Here is an 18,319-nt window from a genome sequence, read left to right on the forward strand (position 1 = left end):
ACTATTCCAGAAAAAGAAAGATGGAACACTTCGACTTTGTATTGATTACCGAGGGTTGAATCAATCAACAGTCAAGAATAAGTATCCTATTCCTAGAATTGATGAGCTTCTCGATCATCTTCAAGGTGCAAAGATCTTCTCCAAGATTGATCTCAAGTCAGGTTATTATCAGATAAGGATCAAGGAAGAAGATATTCCAAATACGGCCTTCAATACAAGATATGGGCACTTCGAGTTCCTGGTTATGTCATTCGGGCTTACCAATGCACCCGCCACCTTCAATAGATTAATGCAGGATATTTTTAGACCATATCTTGATGATTTCGTGCTTGTCTTCTTCGATGACACTTTAGTTTATTCCAAACAATAAGAAGATCATGAACCTCAACTTCGGATTGTCCTTGAGACAATGAGGTTTCATAAGCTGTATGCAAAAATGAAGAAGTGTGCATTCTTCAAGCGTCAGATTGAATATCTGGGATTCATAGTATCATCAGAGGGAATATTAGTAGACCCAGCCAAAGTCAGAGATGTGCTTGAATGGCCAATACCAGTATCCGTCAAAGAAATACATAGCTTTCTTGGATTGACAGGATGGTATAGGGTCTTTATCAAAAACTATGCCTTGATTGCAGCACCCTTTACAGATCTACTAAAGAAGTAGACTTCCATTACATGGTCAACTTCCGAACAAAATAGCTTCGACAAACTGAAGCAAAGTTTGGTATCAGCACCTATTCTAAAACTTCCTGACCTCAATATGGAGTTCGAGGTAGTAACTGATGCTAGCATTCTTGCCTTGGGATGTGTACTTATGCAGGAAGGTCATCTAGTAGCATACTCTTCAAGAAAATTGAAGAGTCATGAAAAGAATTATGCCACGCATGATCTGGAATTACTAGCTGTCATCCATGCTCTAAAGCTTTGGAGACACTACCTGTTGGGTAACAAGTTTACTCTAGTAACCGATCATAAGAGTCTCAAATGGATTTTTACCCAGAACGAGCTCAACATGAGGCAACGTCGGTGGATTGAAGTATTGGAGGAATATGATTTTGAAATCAAGTACCGACCAGGGAAAGAGAATGTAGTTGCCGATGCACTCAGTCGCAAGGCATTCCTAAATTCCCTAATCTTGCAGAATCCATCAACGGCCAGATCTCTAGCTACAAAGGTATCTATGCCAAACAACCCTATACTTGAACTAGCTAGAGAGGAAGCATGCCATGATTTGGCCTACCAAACAATGATAAAGGAAATATCTACCAAGGAGCAGAATCAGAAGTTGCAAGCTAAGTATCAGGAATTTTCCATTGATAATGGACTTGTCTACTATAGAACAAGGCTATGTATACCAACAAGCCAGTCACTTAAGCAGAAGATATTATGGGAAGCTCATGATTCTCCTTTCGCAGGACATCCTGGCTATGCTAAAACTCTTAATGCAGTTAGGAAGAGCTATCATTGGGAGAGGCTTAAAGGTGACGGTCTCAAGTGTGTCACTGAGTGTTTGTCTTGCCAACGTATCAAGGCCGAACATGTCATGATGCCAGGGAAACTGCAACCGCTTGACATTCCCCAAATGAAATGGGAATTCATCAGTATGGATTTTGTTGTGGGCTTACCCCAAGTCCAAGGAGGATACAATTCCATTATGGTTGTGGTTGATATGCTTACCAAGGTTGCACACCTGATTCGAGTAAAGACAAACTATAAAGCCTCCGACATTGCAAGATTGTTTATCAAGGAGATATTCAAGCTACATGGGTTACCTATAAGAATCATTAGTGATCGAGATTCTCTCTTCACATCACACTTCTGGAGAGCTATCTTTGAAGCTATGGGGACTCAACTCTATTTTAGCACCGCCTACCATCCCCAAATGGATGGCCAAACAGAGCGAGTAAATCAAATCATTGAGGATAAGCTTAGGGCATACTGCTGTCGAGAGCCAAAGAGGTGGATTCAATACTTGCCATTAGTTGAATTTGCCTACAATGCTTCTTAACAGCAGAGCATTCAAATGACCCCTTTCCAGGCATTGTATGGTCATCATTGTCCAAGTCCCCTAAACTTTTCTGATCCAACCCTAAGAGTTGAAGCTTCAAGACAAATGTTGGAGGACATGGATGATCAAATAAGGTCAATAAGATAAGACATACAAGCGGCCAAGGATAGGCAAAAGGCATACGCAGATTTGAAATGTCGAGATAGAGTCTTCGAAGAAGGAGACATGGTCTTCATTCGGGTACGCCCTAAAAAAGAGTTCTCTATCCCTAGGATAATGCAAGAAGCTAAGTCCAAGGTATTGTGGGCCGCATAAAATCCTCAAATGCCTAGGACCCAATGCTTATAGATTGCAACTCCCTGAGAACCTAAAGGTTCACAATGTATTCCATATCAGCCTATTGAAAAAATATGTACCCAATCCTAATCATGTACTTGATGACCAACAAATTGTAATGCCTAGTCAAGGAGTCCTTGAACTAAGGCTAGAAAGGATCTTAGATGTTAGGGAAAGACAGTTAAGATCTAGAACCTTGAAAGAATGCCTTGTCCAGTGGAAAGATTATCCCGAAGAGGATGCCACTTGGATAGATGAAAGCTCTCTCAACCATCAATATCCCCAGTTTATCTCGAGATGAGGACATCTCGATTCCTCCAAGGGGGAGAGAATGTAATATTCCGCGTTAAAGAAATAAATGGGATTTATGGAAAAAAAAAATTCCCCCCTTATCCCTCCAGCCGACTGACGAGCTGGAGGGGGAGGGGAATAGAAGGAGCTATAAGCTCCTTGGTGGAGCCTTATGGAGGGAGGGGGACCATGCGTGATGACATGCCGGGAGGAAAGATCCCCCTCCCCTCCACTATTTAAACAAGGGGGGGGCCGCTAGAGAAATAGAGGGCTGAGCTGTGTGAGAAGAGAGCTACAGAGGGTGCAGGCTGAGAGGATACTCTGCCATCGAGAGGGAAAGAGTGGAGATGTTGCTGCTGTGTGGTCGTGAGGGAGAGAAAGGAGGAGCCACCCTGCACAAACGCTGCTGTTGAAGAGAGGAGGAGAGGAAAATCACCATGCCGCTCCACTGGCCGAGAGGGAGGAGGAAAGTCGCCACTACCAATCATCACGCCGACATCTGCCCTCCACCACATCACCATCTACTGTCGTAGTCCGCCCCGGTCTGTTTAGCATGCTGCCGTTGATTCGTTATTTCCTTCCTCCCATGTGGCCCCCAAAAGCTTTAGCAGCTTCTTGGGGAAGCTTCTAAAGCCCTTAATAAGCCCCCCTTCATGTGGCCTATTTAAGCCTTTATATTACATCTTTCCCCCCCATAAATTGCCCTTGTAGGCTCTTGTTCATGTGGGTGCGATAAAGCCCTTTTCCCCCCCAAAAAAAGTTTGACCTTAAAGGTCCTTGTTATCCCCGTGTTTTTTAAACCCCCCTAAGGACCCCCTTAGGCCCCCTTTCCCATAGCCTTTAAGGCTACCCTTTTTTTACCCCTGGAATTTCCCCCCTAAGGTCCCCCCTTAGCCCTTTTTCCTCCCCCCCTCAAATTTCCCCCTTGGACCCCTTAGGCCCTTTCTCACCCCCTCAAAATCTTTTACCTTAAAAGCCCTTATTCTTTTCCCCCGTATCTCAAATCCCCCTAAGGGCCCCCTTAGCCCTTTTTTTTTTCCCCATGCAAAATAGCCTTGTGGCTTTGTTTTTTGTTTTCCCCCACTCGTAAAAGGAAAGAGAGTGTTGAGGGTCTTTTTAACACCTCCCTTTCCCACTCAAAAACCCTCGTAAGGGATTCCACACTTTTATTTTATTCCTTGTTGGTGCGAGTTTTACAAGGCCATTAAGTCCCTCCTATGGCTTTAATGGGTCTTATCCGCAAAAGATTGTGAATCACCCCCTTCCGAATTCCCTACTTCAAGGAGGAAGCCTTCTAAAACTACTTTCGATGGATGGTGCAAGTTATTGCAAAAGGGAGCAATGGTGGAATTTCAAAAGGAATTGTAAAGCTACTTCCACGATGGAAAGACTACAACTACGATGCCGCCTAAGAAAGTCCAAGGTGTAGCTGCGGGAGGGTCATCTCCCGGTATCCATGTGGATATCTCACCCCAAAACCAGGTTTTTTTCTCTTGGCTTTAATTCGGTTTTAAGTCGATCATGCAAAGGAAAAATGTTAAGGATAGGATATATTTGTTCGAGTTATTTGTAACGAAGGAATTTAACTTAGGAATGACGATGTATAGAACTTAGCTTTCTTCAAATTGCATCAAGCATTAAAAAAATTACAAGCAAGATTAACCATTTACTATAGCAATATATTCCTAAGGTGTAGAAATTATATCTTGCACCATTAGTCTTATTCCTTTCGCAACGATTCATGGTAAATGGCTAAATTCAAGAAAGGTTTCTTTTGATGCTCAAATTACTAGGGAGTTATCTTTGCTAGTTGCATGTCTTAGCAAGGAAATTGTTGTTATTTGGCATGAGTTCATCTTTAAAGAAAACGGAAGTTAAATGTTAGGAATTAACAAGTATAAAAATTAGATATAGGAACTCATTTGGAAAGAAAATGTAATGGGGGATTGCTGGATGACACTCTATTAACACTTTTCCCTTGCTATTTGAGGACTTGGGACTAACAAAGTGTGTATACACCAATTTCTCAGCTAGGCCTTTTTGTTCCAAGGAGTATTGTCGCTCTTTGTATCACCTTGGCATTATGCTATATGCCAAATTAAACTGTATTGATTGGGAAAGTAAATTGTCACAAGGATAGTAAAACCGTGACAAGACGATTAATATTACCTTCCAAAAGATAACTGAACCAATCTAAACATAGAAACATCCATACCCTAAACACTTGACTACTTTCCTTACCGTAGGGACAATAAATTCATAAAGATAAGAAACTAGGGTTTGTCCCTAAGGTTCTTAAATGAAGAAACCCTAGGCCTCACATACGTCAGCTTAAAGAATCTAAACAGATTATTCCATCGCAGGACTTGCGCAACATGTATGAAATCATTTAGTCTTGTGATTGATTCACAAGGAGAAAAGGGAAAAACCCTCATCAAGGACGGCAGATCCTTACGCAAGTTATCTTGCAAAAAGACGTATTTTTGGATATCCTTCTAAATAAGGAAAGTTGTAAACCCGAAACTAGCATATCTAAAGCACTTTAGGGTTAACCAAGTTGGGTATGCCCTAACACTAGAATGTAAAAGGATCTTGCCAATTTACAAGACACCTTGGGAACGAGTGCTGATACACTCAAAAAGGAAAGAACACTTCCTTAGCGGTTTGCCATACAATTGGGTTGATTAATGGAAATGTTTGTGCTTGCTAGAGATTTTAGGGCTCTGTTTGAATTATGAATTACAAATTAAATGAGTACCTATACTTCAGGTTAAAAGGCCTGAAGGGAGAGGCAGCTTCAGTTACCCCCGACTGCCTGCCTGACCCTAACCAAGAGGGTTGTTGACCGCGCCGGGAACGTGGACCGAACCCGCCGCGAGAGGTCTTTCTGTTAAGCTCTACTTGGAGTAGGAGGACGCTTGGGTGCCAGGGGGGCTCTGGCCATAAATCCCTCGCCTTCCGGGTCCTGCACAAGAGGCTAACGTGACTCGGGATTGGATCTCGAGGCCTGCATATTAGTTGATGGGCGGAAGCTTGGAATAGTGATCCCTGGAGATTACTGGTTAGCCTTCGGGCAGATTATGGACAAGCCTACGGGCGGAACTCCTTGTATTTCAAAGATAAAATGATGAAATGTTAAAAGAACTTGCTTGATGTTGTTTTTCTATGTCACGTGATAAGATTACGTGAAGGAACCATGCTTAACAAGGTTAATTAAAGAAGATGATTGTTATATGTCAAACTAATGTGTTAGATAATTACATAACTAAAACAAACCGAGGAAAGTGCGGAGGATGGGCCATGGGTCCGTCCTACGGTTGGGTGGTCTGTAACGTGTCCACTAGAATCATCCCGGACACGTCTTAGCAGTCCATCGGGAAGGATGTCTAGAAAGCTCCGCCCGGCACTCCCATGGAATGTTACGGGACTTGCGATCTAGGTCTTCCCGCGTCTGCCACGTAGCGGAAGTATCCTGGCCGTTCCCACTTAGGATCGACCTGAATTTGGGTTTTCCTGTTTGGTCATTAGCTAGCAACAACTAGCGTCAGCCCCGATCAAACTACTTTACGTAGAAACGCCCGGTCTGAAGCGGATTCAAGCTGCACTTGGTTCAAGGAGAATGGGAAACGAGAGGGATGCAAGGCTTGACCTCTCTGCCATAAGGCATAGTCCCATTCCGTTCCCCTAAAACAGCGTAAATCGGGTAATAGCTAATTCTAAGTCATCGTTCTCGTTACTTGCTTCGGTGATGACGATCATCCTCTGTTCGTTGAAGACTTTGAGAAAAGTTCCCGGCTAACCGGGACCACCCATCCATAGGACGGACCCATGGTCCATCCTCCACACTTTCCTCGGTTTGTTTTAGTTATGTAATTACCTACCACATTAGTTTGACATATACAAACAGCTTCTTTGATTAACCCTGTTATGCACTGGTTCCTTCACGTAATCTTATCACAGGACATAAAGAAAACAATGCCAAACAACTTCTTTATTATCATTTTATCCTTTTATCTTTGAAATACAAGGAGTTCCCGCCCGTAGGCGTATTCATAATCCGCCCGAAGGCTATCCAGTAATCCACCAGGAATCACTAATCCAAGTTTCCGCCCGTAGACTAGTATGCGGGCCTCGAGATCCAATCCCGAGTCACGTTAGTCTCTTGTGCAGGGCCCGGAAGGCGAGGGATTTACGGCCAGAGCCCCCCCTGGCACCCAAGCGTCCTCCTGCTCCAAGTAGAACTCAACGGAGAGACCTCTCACGGCGGGTTCGGTCCACGTTCCCGGCGCGGCTAACAACCCCCTTGGTTAGGGTCAGGCAGGCAGTCGGGGGTAACTGAAGCTGCCTCTCCCTTCAGGCTTCAACCTGAAGTATTTAGATATATTTTCGTCCTTTAGTTCATTGAGCAAACAATGCAAACAGTGCTTTCCAAACTGTTACAAGCACAATCAATTTCCAATGGTCGTTTAGCTGGCAAACTGTTAAGGAGTGACTCCTTTTCTCCGAATGCAACCCGCATTCGATCCGGAATCAATTGCAACTTGGCAAGATTCCTATCATTCTTGGGTTAGGGTCATACCCTACCAATACTTTAGGTTTTGTTGTGGTAGGTTCCAGCGACTATGTCGCTTTAGTTTATTGTCTGGTCATTTGCTTCAAGGCAAATACCTAACTTTCCTTTTCCTTGGCAATTATTTCCCAAGAAAAGTGAGTAACAGGATGATTACTCATCCTCTTGTAAGTTAAATTCTTTCAATAACTTGCCAACCTCATTTCGAGAGATGACAAAACTCTCTTGTGGACAAATCTCAAGTCTATACGATATTGCAACCTTTTTGCACATGTGTTGCATCATTCCACGGGATCATTCCACCCATTGAATGGTGTCCTCCGGCCACGGAATTACCTCTAGCCGAGTAGCAGGGTTTAGGGTATCCTCCAACCCATTCCTAATTATGTTGGCCCATGGTCCTAGAAATTTGCAACTCCGTCGGAGTTTCATCATTCGAACGAATGATCCTTAGGATAAAACCTTAGATCATTTTATGCATGAACATCCAATTGATTCGACATTTCGTGAACGTGTGTAAGATCTTTGGGTTTACGGGTTTTGTCTTGGCAACCAGTGTAAAACTAGGTCGAATTCTTATTGCACTAAACCCTAGTTAACACTTGGGATACCTATCATATCGACCCAACCATGCCCATAAGAATCCTTGTGGTTTAGGTGATTTAGACAACTCAATATACTTGTCTTGCGACAAGGATGAAACCTTTCCTAAAGGTAATAAACTAGATCTAAAGGAGAACAATAGATACAACTTCACCAATACGTGTAAACATGCGATTCACTGCTTCTACGCATCACATGGTTCACAATAACCCTATCCTTCCTTGGCGAAGTAAAAATGCCTGATAATCTGGACACTAACTTTCCTAGGTCCTACTAGGACTTACATCAAATAATCATGCCACTTGCAAGTCCATAGATCATTTTCGTGCCCTTCTATTCCTTTTCGAATAACATCTTATGGGTGTTAACTTTTCCTCATGAATCATTACAAGGAAGATCTATCTAAAAATGGGACATGCCATTAATCTTTCCATGCTTAGTAAAAAGGTGTACCTCAATAATTTCAACCTTGTAATGAGGCGACAGTTGTCCTAGGCTCGTCGCTTTTGAATGCACAAAAGGAAACTTACTAATAAGGTCCTGCAAATGCATAGACACCTTATGCTCTTTTCATTAACTCCATTGAACGTACCAATGATCAATTTCCATATCTTAGGCTATCTCTAATAAATGTTCAAATAGCCAATTCATTTTCCAATTGCATTTAGCTTGACTAGTTGCATTTGACATGCATGAGTGCCTCCTAATCCATGAAGTTATCGTGATTAATTCAATACTTCTGTGTGGAATCCAAATAGATAAAACCTGGACTGTGGACTCAGGGAGATATCCACTTGTATACTCGGAGATGAACCTCCCGCGGTCGCACCTTGTGATCTTTTGGGGGCCATCGTAGGCGTAGATTCGACTTCTGATTTGCCTTTGTGGTTTACGGATTGTCTTGCCTTGGCATGCAACCTTCCGACCTTTGCCTTTCCTCGTATGCGGAAGACTTCTTTGCGGATGGCGCTTGCGGCAAAGGGCTTTAAAGACTTTTTGCGAAAGCCTTTTTCGAAGGGTCTTGTGGGGGTCTTTACGGCTTCCACCCTCTCCTCTTCAAGTTCCGGGGAGGGGTGTGAATGGGTCTTTTGGGGAATGTGGTGGGAAGGGGCCTTAAGGAAGCCCCCTCCTTAGAAGCTTCTAAAGAAGCTTCTAAGAAGCTTCTGAGCTTCAGCTGTGACGTCGAGGGGGGGGGAAGGAGTCGAATTCCAGCGGCCGGCGGCGGACAGAGGTTTCCTGGCGGCGTCTATAGCGGCCAGCGGACTGGGCGACAGCTATGGCGGCTGGCGGACAGGGCGGACTGCAGCTCGGCGGCGTCGGCGACCTTCTCCAGCACGACCGGCACTTCCCTCCAGCTCGTCCAGCACCCTCCTTCTCACGCTCGTCCAGCACGTCCCTTCCTTCCACCCCTTCCTTCACGGCAGTCTTCTGCCGCCTTCTGTTCCCTCTTTCCCCCCTTCCAAGAGGGGGTTCTTATAGGCCTTGGGAAAGAGGGCCTCCACACACGTGGAGGACTCCTCCTCATGCATATCCGTCCCACTCCTCCTTGGCCATTCCTCCCCACACTCCCTCTCCTCCAGCCATGCATCGGCTGGGGGAAGGGATAATAATTAAAAAAAATTTGCAATTACCTTATCCTCTTGACCTCTTCCCAAGAGGCTGTTTTCCCGCGGCTATGCCGGTTTGAATCCCCGACCTCATTTTTGAGCATGCACGGTATGGATAATGCTACCAATAATACGATGTAGGGGATCACCTTGCACAGGATTTACACGGCGTGCGGGAAGTCAATATTTACGGTACGCAGTGTGCGGAAACATTACATGGTCCCGGTTAGCCGGGAACTTTTCTCAAAAATCTCGAAGAACAGCGGAATGATCATCATCATCAAAACGAATAACGAGAACGATGACCTAAAGTTACGTCTTACCTGATTTCTGTTTTAGGGGAACGGAATGGGACTATGCCTTATGGCAGAGAGGTTGAGCTTTGCATCCCTCTCGTTTCCCATTCTCCTTGAACCAAGTGCAGCGTGAATCTGCTTCGGACCTGGCGTTTCTGCGTAAAGTAGTTCGCTCGGGTCTGGCGCTAGTTGCTATTAGCTGATGACCCATTAGGAAAACCCTAATTCCGGTCGATCCTAAGTGGGAACGGCCAGGATACTTTCGCTACGTGGCAGACGCGGAAAGACCTAGATCGCAAAACCCGTAACATTCCACGGGAGTGCCGGTAGAGCTTTCTAGACATCCTTTCCGATGGACTGCTAAGACGTGTCTTGGATGATAGTAGGGGACACGTTACAGTAGGTAGCAAGGGGATAAAAAATTAACATCCTATCCTCCTTAAAGGAGGGGGGAGTTTTATAGGGGGAGAGGTGGTATTATTGGGGGCGGGGGAAGAGATAGTGGGGGGGAGAGATGCATTTTGGACTTTAGGGTTATTAGGTTTGTGGGGCGGCCTAGCTATTAAGTATTTTGCTAGGTAGGCCATGGATCTTACAAGTAGAATGTCAGGCTGATATACCTACTATGACCAGTTGATCTTTGGTAGAGGGGCCAAACATGTAGTAGTAGATACATTGGAGAATGTAGTTATTATTGTGACCTCATCAATTGATGATTCCAATGAGGGGTCCACTACAAAGGATATCTATCAAGTAACTTTGAATGAACCAAAAAAGGCTTAGGAGAGGATAAGAGATGCAGACGTAATTGAGTTGGACCTTGGTATGATGAATGATTTATGGCCAATTAAATTAGGGTCCATGCTCAGTTTGGAAGAAATGAAGGATTATGTGTCCTTGATTTAGGAATTCCGCGACATCTTTGCTTGGAGATAGGATGAGTTGAGAGGTATTTCTTCTAGCCTGGCTATTCATACCATTCCCCCAAAGGAAGCTAGCCACCTTGCAACAAAAATTAAGGTGTATGTATTTCGAACTAAGGGACATGCTATTTGCGGAATTGACAAATTTATGGAAAGCTACCATGATATTTCTAGTACAACAGACAGAGTGGTGTTCCCTTATTGTTATTAGGAAGAAGAGGAATAATTAGATTCGGCTTTGCGTAGATTTCAAAGATCTTAATAACCAGATAGTTAAGGATTACTATCCATTACTATTCATTGATCAGATTTTAGATCAATTAGCGGGTAGAAAAATCTATTCGTAGAGGAAGATAAGCTGAAAATGATGTTTATCACTATCTTTGGTACCTTTGCGTATCATGTGGTGGCCTTTGGGTTATGCAATGCGCTAGGGTCTTGGCAACATACAATTGATAAGACTTTTGGTGACATATCCCTAGAGGACTTAAAAGTTTTCATCGATGATCCAAGGGGCCAGCCACCATAAGGGAAATACAATTGATTATTTTAAGGAAATGTTTTGAGTGTTGCATGAAATTCTACATTGCTCTTACTCCACGAAAGTGTGTATTTGGGGTGCCCTATAGGTTGTTATTAGGCCATGTGGTTAGCTTAGTAGGGATTGTGACTGACCTGGAAAAGATAAGATTATAGTCACTATGAGTTTGCCACGCACTCCAAAAGAGGTACATAGATTTTTGCCATTAGTGGGATATTATCGGAGATTTATCAATGTATTGATAGAAAGAACGTTACCATTGATGAACTTTTTATCTTTTAACTACTTGTTTAATTGGAGTGAAGCTTGTTAAGTATCCTTTAAGGATGTGAAGTAGGAATTAGCGAAAGTACCAATCCTAAAATCACCTAAAAGAGGTGAAGTTTTGTATATATTTTTAGCAGCAATATGCATAGTATTAGCAGTTGTTTAGCCCAACTTTGGAAAGAGAAATGGTATCATCCAATAGCCTTTTCTAGCCAAAAATTGGGGATATTTGAGATCAATTATAGTTGTATGGAGAAATTGTGCCTTGGAATGGTTTTTGCAACAAAGAAATTTAGATACTATATTCTCTATGGGAAGGTGGTATTTTTTAAGAAGAGGCAGAGGGACTTAGATTGTTGATGAATAAGTTGCAACCGCTTGACCATTTATCAAAGTGGTTAATCACTTTGTAGGAGTTTGATTATGAGATTAGGAGTAACTCACTAAAGCTACCAGGCATTTGAATGTCTTGTGGATTTCAGGGAGCCAAAGGAAATTCTGACTGAAGAAAGTGACATCAAAGGCCAAGTTTGCCAAAGACACGATATTAGGGAGAATCGTAAGCGACCGCTAAACCTATTTTAGTTATGTTACCCTCCAAAAAATGGGGTATCAATTTTGTTGGATTAGTATACCCTTCATGGATTACGTAGAATCGTTATATTATTATAGCAACAGACTACTTTACAAAGTGGTCTGAAGCTCAATCAGCAAAATGATGAAGGATAAATAAGAAAACAACCAGTTGCCGTTTTGGTCCACCTAAGGAGCTAGTATTTGATCGAGGGACATACGTTCTAAATAAGTTTATAGTAGCTTTGATGGACACTCTAAAGATTAAACACAATAAAACTACCCCATATAATCCACAAGTAAATGGTCAAGTTGAGAGTACGAATAAACAACTTGTAGGAATCTTGTTCAAGATAGTATCTGAAAGTAAGTGAGATTGGGGTAAGAAATTGTACGTGGTAGTTGGGGCTTACAATACAACATTCAAGAAATCTATATGCCACACCCCATTCAAGTTGGTATATGGGGAAGAGTGTGTCTTACCATTGGAAATAGAGCTGCCCATTGTGTGATTTGCTAGACTCAATCATTCATTGGGTGAGGTAGAAGCATTGCAAGAATGATTTATTTATTTGCACATCTTGATGAAATTTGATTGTAGGCTTTATTACATCAAGAGGTAGAGAAGAAGAGAATGAAAGAACTTCATGACCTTCGGGCTAATAAATATAAGCTTGTGAAGGGTCAGTTGGTGTTGTACTATGATGCCCATCATGAGCTATTTCGTGGTAAACTAGGACCCAAATGGGATGGGCCTTATAAAATTATATATAGAGGAAAGAATGGCTCTATAGCCCTTTTAGTAGACTTGCAAGGGGTAGAGCTCAAAAATAAAGTTAACTTTAATAAGCTAAGGCCTTACTATGCATAAGGGTTGACGCCAAACTTGGTGCCTGTGTAGGTCCCTCTTCATCAGGGTCATCCGGTTGTACATCTGGTCGAGCTCTAGCCATATCTCACGAGCCACCGTCAAGTGCTCGATGTGAGCTATCACGGCGGTGGTGCAAGATAGAAACAGAAAAGATCGAATCTTGGCATTCAGTTTGTCCCAATGAGACTGGGCCTTGACTTTAACTTGTAGTAGGTGCCAAAACAACTAGATGGGAAGAATCATTCCTTATCTTGAGCATCCGTATTAAGAGAAACATTACCACTAAGGTCGAGTGATCTGATGGAGTTATTGAGTGGCAATATAGATCTTTCATGTGGGATATTAAGGTCTACTACCACTAATGTCATAGAATTCCGACTTACATTCCTATGAAGTTCAACAAGAAAAGAGGGATTCTATCTTTCATACATCCTCTCTCTCAACTTGACTTTGATTATCATAATACAAGTGAACTGATCAATATGGCGTGGTCTATTAATGAAGTTTGGGTCTATAATTTGTATTTTAATGGAGCTTCTAAAGGGCATGCTAAACATGTGAGCATTGGTGTGGTCATTAAAGACCCCCAACGTGGGGTTGTTATGAAAATGGGAGTATATTTAGGATATTCTTGTACTAATAATATGGTAGAATACAAGGCCTTGATTATGAGACTGAATGTAGCCCGATGTGGTGGTATTTGTTGATTATTGGTAAAAGGTGACTAACAATTAGTGATCAACTAGCTGAATGGGACCTATAGTGTGTGGGATCCCATCCTACGGATGTACCATCATGTAGCCTTGGATATGTTGCATATTTTTGAGATAGTGACTTGTTAGCTAGTTCCTCGAAAGTGGAATCACTTTGCAAATTCCCTAGCCAATTATGATTTTGTTGAAGACGTATTTTTCAATTGTGATCCGGGGGAGCTCTTACAATTACCTTCTAACATTAGCCTAGGACTACTTTGGGGTCTTCTTGTTGACACATCCTATTTTGGTTGTCGATGGCTAGTTTCAGTTATGAGTTAGGTAGCAATTGAGCACCTTCCCATTATATCATGGACGCATAGGATTGTTTATTGTCATATTCATCGAACACCCCTTGCTATTTATGGAGGGGCCTTAGCCAATAATTTGATGCACTTAGTGTAGGGCTTGAGGATCCCTTATCCATGGCCTTATGCTTCAATGGAGTTATGTCGAGACCATGGGTTTATTTCAATAGTACGCTACTAACTGGTCATTTTGTGGATTCTTTCATTAGGCCAAGAGGGCAATGTGTCTATTTAGTGGGGGTGCAGTTAATGGGTTTTGTTTTAGTGTTGTCCTAGATAGATTTAGTGGAACTAGGAGGGAGTATATTGCTGTGAAAAAGCTTATTGTGGCCAAGTTCAAGTGAAGTTATTCCTTTATAAATACTTTTATTTTATGCTATATGTGTTTATATACTTAGAGATAATTATTCTTTCATTGGGGGTTGGCAATCAAGGCATGAAGTTCTAGGGTTAGTTTAGGCATATGGGGGGGAGGCTTGAGTAGTTGTCTACCTCCTATAAAGACATTGCTAGGCATTGAAATATATGTTTTTAGAAGGTAGTTCTAGTGACCCTGTTCTGCTAGCCTATTAGGTAGGTGTTCTAGGAGTCCTTGCTAGTGTGAGGCAATTAGAGAAGCCTATCGAAATAAAAATAAGAGACAAGCATGAATATACTTGAAATATAATAAAATACAAAAGTGTGTAAAAGGGGGTTCTAACACCTAAATAGAAAAGAAAAGAAAGAAAAATCTTAAGAGCAGTTGTTCATCACCTTGTGGAGGCCTAGTAGGTTCTGAGGGATGAGTCAGCTGATGCCTTGTTTTCCTAGAGGTGTCATCTCAGCTCAGGAAAAGAAATAAGGAAGGTTGGAGTGAAAATAATAGTGAGTAGAAGAGAAAAAGATTGAAGTGTCACCTTCTTGTGAGGGATTGGTAGGTTCTTGGATGTCAAGTTAGGACTTGAGGCCGATGCCCTGCTCTCCTTGGGTCACTATGCTAAGCTCCCTCCTTTTTACATACTTGAGTATGGGAACTTGAAGGAAAAATATCAAAAAATGAAAATATATGTTGACCAGGGTATAGAAGTTCTCACCTAGTAGGAGTTCCTGGTCTAGTTGTCCTAAGTTGGGTAAATAGTTTAGGCCACCACCTAGGATGACTTCTTTGATGGTTCTTTTTAGCCATATTGTGTTGGAACAATTGGTTAGTGACTCACTTTGGATTTTTGTCAGATTATGTTGGGCCTATCCTTGGAGGATTTTCATGCCTTGATTTTGTTGGGAGTAGGGTGAGAGCTATTTTTGTGCTTTGTTGTGTATTTTGCTTTGTGGCAGCTCGATGCTTTTTACGGTTGTTGTTTTGTGTAGACCAGCTCGTGGGATTCAATGGGCTGAGTCACTCTATCTCATGGTTGCCAATAAGAGTAGAATTTAAACACCTAGGAGATACCGAAAAGGAGCGAAATAATATAAATTTTACATGGAATTAAAAAGCTGAGGGGAGATGAAGACACAGGTTTGATAATTTTTAGAATCTGTGGAAGTCATGAATGCAAATTTAGATCGTTACAATGGTTGTTGATTTTCATAAATTTTTTGACTATTAGATTGAAGAAATATGACATCTTAGCCATTCAAGACATCAAGCCAGATGCATAAGATTTTTTGGATTCTCAATGGGTCTCGCTGGACAGAGGAACTATGGGAGGCTGGGCACTTTGGAGGTCAAAATTGATCAAGATTTCAAAGGGCATGGGCCATGGGCCTTGCGGGGGCCCAAAGGCCCCAAATATTTTACATGGGGGGGTCCATTCTAAAAAACAATGCAAAAAAAAAAAAAGATGCCTTCTTGGCAACGATTTGATGGAAGGGGAGATGGAGAGGTTATGAACAATCAATCAATTTGATGAGGGTAATGAATTATCTAAAATTTTCACTTCTCATTGCTATTCTCCGCATGCAAGATAACTGCCTAATCAGGAATCTGAATTTTTAGTATTTCTCTCTCCTCCCTCCTCTTTTCTCTTGATGTATGTTTTTATGCTTTAATCTATGAGAGAAGGGGGTGAGTTGAGGCATGATATATGGATTTTGGGATGATGCTGGAGCGTGAAGAAGCATAGATTGAGGTTTGGAGGAGCTTCAATTGGGCGATTGGGGAGCATCAATGACCCTCCAATCACGAGATGCACATGATATAAAGCACGATTCTATGAGTAAGTCGTAAATTTAATCGCTTTATGATAAATTCCATTTGTAAATCGTTGTACTTGGTTGTTAATACTACGATCTACTAGAAATATTAAGGAAATAAGAAAAAATCAGTCATTTAATAATTTCTCTATAAACATGCAAAACCTGCAACATTGTAGTTTTAATGAAAATCATGAAATTTTGGGGTTTTGTGTTGTGTATATTGTGTTCCTATTGAATGTAATGTGATATAAAAATAATTCTCAACGAGACCCCAATCAGTCCAAATTAGTAAAAAAATAGGAAAAAATCACATTTGTGTTTCTGAATGTATGATAAGGCTATGGCATGAGGGTGATCAACTGTAACGTGCCCGCTCCTCAAATCGGGGGACACGTCTTAGCAGTCCATCGAGAGATATATCTAGAAGACACCGCCCGGCACTCCCAAGGAATGACACGAGGTTTGCCAACTAGGGTCTCTCGAGTCTACCCTGCAATGGAACTTATCCGGCCGTTTCCACTAGGATCAACTTGAAGTCCATGTTCCTTGTAATCGGGTCTTCCTAACAGCCTTCTAGCATTGTTCTACAACTACTCCACTTTGCACAGATACAATTGGGTCAAAGCAGACTCATACTGCACTTGGTTCAGAGAGAATGGGAAATGAGAGGGATGTATCGCTCGACCTCTCTGCCCGTAGGGCATAGTCCCATTTTGGTCCCCTAAAACGATATGAATCAAGGCTCTAACCAACGTTGTCTAAGGTCATCGTTCGACTTTTCCTAATATTCCTTGTTAACATTTCCTTTGAGGAAAGCTCTCGGCTAACTGAGACCACCTTGCCGTAGGATGGACCTGATGGTCACATCCACCATGCTTCCCTCGGGGATTGTTTTACTTATCTAATTATCTACCACATTATGTTTGACACATAAAAGCAACTTCCTTAATTAACCCATTAATCACAGGTTCCTTTACGTAATTTAGGGCACAGACACAAAGACAAGATAACAAGATCAATCACTTCCTTAACTTATCTTCAAATTAATGTTTGTCTCCCGCCCATACAGTAGAATTAAGTGTCCCTTTCTGCCTCCGCAGAAAAATCCTTCCGTCTCCCGGCAATAAAACCCGAAGGTCTATCCTACCAAGATTTTGCCCTGTAACTAGTATCCAGAGCCTCAGGATCCCATCTTGAGTCACGTAGAACACTTGTGTAGGGTCCGGAGGCATTGGGATTTATGGCCAGAGCCCCCTTGGCACCCAAGCATCCTCCCACACCAAGTAATTTCCATGGAGAGACCTCTCGCGGTGGGTTCGGTCCACATTCCCGATGCAGATTCATAACCCCCTTGGTTAGGGTTTGGCGGTTCGTGGTGGCGGTTTGCGGGGGGTAGCTAGAGCCATCCTTCCTTAATTATCCCTTTAGGAAATCATCCACAACTGAAGCAACTAGCCTAATAACCTTTAACTAGGAAAACATCCTTTTTGTTCCCATGGCCAATCAGTCATCACAGACCCGGCCATGAAATCATCAATCACAAACAAGTTGGATTAGCATCCAAAACCACATCAAGCAATCATCTTGCTTATGACCCACCTATCCTTAGTAAGATTCTCTCCTCTTACCAACATAGCCAGTCGATATTCACTTGGAGTTACCCTTTCTAAACAATCAAGCATAAGTTGGGTCAACAATCCATTTAGAGTTAGGTCACCAACTTCTATTAAGCTAGGAATGTATCCATTTGCAATAGTCTACTGCAAGATCGATAAATCAATTCGCAGGCAATTATACTTATTCCTAATGCACCGGATCTCATGTGACTTGCGTATATGAAAGTCTAGGTTTCTATTCATCGGTGCAATTGCATCCTATGAATGGAAACCAACATTTCGTGTGTTTAATTTTTATGCAGATGCAAATTGTGATTTTTATTGGTTAATTTAGGCATTGCTCTATGCGAAGGTCTATCATTTTATGTAAAAATTTATGAAAACCTTATCATTTCACGTGCGTCAATCCATGCAGAATCCATTCTATTTGTCCACTTGACTCCCATGCAATCATCCACTATTTGCAATATTTCGTGCAACAATCTTTCATATACTAGGCTAGTCAATATTTCATGCAACTCATGCACTTGACTTTTCATAATCATGCACTTTAAGTATGGAAGAAAAACCATGAACAATAAG

This window comes from Lygodium microphyllum, chromosome 8, assembly GCF_053477565.2.
Source record: "Lygodium microphyllum isolate KBCC chromosome 8, Lygodium_microphyllum_v1.1.10, whole genome shotgun sequence".
In the NCBI taxonomy this organism is placed as follows: domain Eukaryota; kingdom Viridiplantae; phylum Streptophyta; class Polypodiopsida; order Schizaeales; family Lygodiaceae; genus Lygodium; species Lygodium microphyllum.